Raw genomic sequence first — 3094 nt, 5'->3', positions numbered from 1 at the left:
ACATATAGGAAGGGATTTCTGGAATTAGGATATAAATAATAATAATCCTCTAAGCGCGCATGTGCACTTAGGAGGATGTGGGGACCTGACCTGTTCTGTTCCGTCCGTGGCGGCGGCTTGAGGTGCATGCGCCACAGCACAGCCGGCGACTCCCCCCTTCCGCCCTCACTCACAACCAAAACCTTCTTGCTGGCTCACTCACCGCCAAAACCTTCCCACAGCCCCCTTCCCAGCCGCCGCGTTTAAATTCATAGACAAGGGCTACACCGCGCTACCGCTGGCCTCACCGTCTTCTGTCCATTGCAGCCCGCCCTCTCTAACTACTTCCTGTTTCCGCTAGGGTTGGCCGCAGTGGATAGAAGACAGCGGTAATGCGGCGCAGCGCTTTTCTGTGAATTTAAAAGCGGCGGCTGGGAAGGAGGCTGCGGAAAATGCTGCTGCTGCACAGGGAAGTGTGTGTGTGGGGTAAATGCTGCTTCTGCACAGGGAAGGGTGGGAAATGCTGCTGCTGCTGCACAGGGAAGGGTGGGAAATGCTGCTGCTGCACAGGGAAGTGTGTGTGGGGGGGGGAAATGCTGCTTCTGCACAGGGAAGGCAGGGAAATGCTTCTGCACAGGGAAGGGTGGGAAATGCTTCTGCTGCTACACAGGGAAGTGTGGGGGGGAATGCTGCTTCTGCACAGGGAAGTGTGGGAAATGCTTCTGCTGCACAGGTAAGGGTGGGAAATGCTGCTGCTACTCAGGGAAGTGTGTGTGGGGGGAAATGCTGCTTCTGCACAGGGAAGGCCGGGAAATGCTGCTGCTGCACAGGGAAGTGTGTGTGTGGGAGGAAATGCTGCTTCTGCACAGGGAAGACTGGGAAATTCTGCTTCTGCACAGGGAAGGGTGGGAAATGCTGCGGCACAGGGAAGTGGGTGTGTGTGTGGGGGGGGAATGCTGCTTCTGCATAGGGAAGGGTGGGAAATGCTGCTGCTGCACAGGGAAGTGTGTGTGGGGGAGGAAATGCTGCTTCTGCATAGGGAAGGCCAGGAAATGCTGCTTTTGCACAGGGAAGGCCTAGAAATGCTGCTGCTGCTGCACAGGGAAGTGTGTGTGTGGGGGGGGGGAAATGCTGCTTCTGCACAGAGAAGGGTGGAAAATGCTGCTGCTGCACAGGGAAGGGTGGGAAATGCTGCTGCACAGGGAAGTGTGTGGGGGGGAAATGCTGCTTCTGCACAGGGAAGCGTGTGGGGGGGGGGGAGAAATGCTACTGCTGCACAGGGAAGTGGAAGGGACGGAGAGGGAAAGGGGGCCTTGGAGCAATCTTGTTTTGCTTTGGGGGAGGGGAAACAGAAAGGGGCCATGGAGAGACAGAAAGACAGGCAGGCAGGCAGCGCACTAGAACGAAAGACATACACAGAAAGACAGCGGGCAGGGGGAGAGACACAAAGAAAAACAGACAGGGTGCAAGAGAGAGAACCAGAAAGAAAGAAGGACAGACAGCGGGAGGGAGAAAGAAAGAAAGGAAGAGAGAGACGGGGGCAAGGAGAGACAGAAAGACAGACAGACATATATTCTAGCACCCGTTAATGTAACGGGCTTAAACACTAGTTAGGATATAAATGACAATCATTGTTTCAGAACCTTGTTAGTATTCTGATCTACTCTGGATTCGTACGTATGGTGTTCAATCCAAACCTGCGAACTGGGTCTTGCAGAAATGACACTTGTTGCTTTCAGCACCTTCCACATTGCAGTGGAGTATAGTTGCCCCCTTCTGTTTTTTTCCTTCTGCAAGTGAACCATGCAGAGGTGTTTCTGATCTGCTCTGCTTTATTTTATTTATTTTTTTTGTCAAATATTTGTTCTTTTTGGTGGCTTCAGTACCTCGAGACCCCTTATTCAGGGGATCTCTGCCTGGGGAAGGACACAAGCTACATGGAGATGTTCTGTAGCTTCACAAGGCAAACCTTTGGGTGGACCTGTGGGGCTAGCCTGCTGTGTACCACTTCAGAACTTGGGGTCTGTTCCCCTGGGAGCCAGCTTGCCTTCTGAATTTTTTCAGAGTCTTAAACTCAGGCTGAGGGTGCTCTGAGTAAGAACCCTTGGGGTATCAGGGTGCTGGCTCTGTATTTACTGCCCCCATCGCGCTTCGAGGTTCTGTGGGGGTGGAGATCAAGGTCAGTCTGTCTGGCAGCCTGACAATTTCAAGAATTGGAGTACTTTGGTGAGGTTTCTGAAGTAGACAGTCCTTTCCCTTCAGCTGCTGGAAAAAGCTTACAGGCAGGCACCGCAGAAACCTGTAAGTACAACCCCATTATTTCCTATGGGAAAATGGGGGAGGATCTGAAAAAGTCATTTTGAGGGTTGCAAAGGGTAGGGTTCAGTTCTTCCACCTCTACAACCCCTATTTTTTAGTTTACTTTTAAATAAGGCTGAAGGTTAGTGGTTGCCTCCATTGCCTAGAGACCACACCCTTTTTTCCAATCCTGTGCCGATTGTCTCTAGGTTCACCGGTGTTTTCTGGTTCTTTGCTAATGAGCCTGGATAGCTTCCCTGCTGATTAGCCCTTACCCAGCAGAGCTGATTGCAGGAGCTAATCCCTTTGTTGGTTTTGCTATCACCGGCCTGGTGCATGCTGGTACTTGTAGTTCTTTGCTTTTACCTTTCACTACACTAGAACTAGGCAAGTATAATTGGGATAAATTCTGCAGGGCAGTTTCACTAACCTACCTGCTTCTAGGAGCAGGTTTAGGGGTAGTTTTAGAGCACTGCAGGGTTTCTTCCAGCATGACATGATTAATTGACTTGGCCAGGGTAACAAGAAGCAACATGTTGTTTGAACCCAGAATCTCAGGTGCTGATGCTGTAGCTCTAACTACTATAGCCTGCTGTAATGAGAACTGAAGCAAGCTATATCACCTGTACAGCACAGCACATTGAGTAAGGTCATTATAGCCTATGGGAAAATCAGGGTGATCTCTAGATGACAGTTTTGGTGGTTTCTGGGGCTAGATATATGGTCAACATTAGAAGGGTATAGAAGATGAAAAAGTGAGGATAACTGGAAACAACCACTACAACTGAAATCCTCACTGTTCGGATTCAACACCCGG

Source organism: Geotrypetes seraphini, chromosome 1 (genome assembly GCF_902459505.1).
Source record: "Geotrypetes seraphini chromosome 1, aGeoSer1.1, whole genome shotgun sequence".
Classification (NCBI taxonomy): Eukaryota; Metazoa; Chordata; class Amphibia; order Gymnophiona; family Dermophiidae; genus Geotrypetes; species Geotrypetes seraphini.
Note: the sequence above shows the minus strand (reverse complement) of the source record.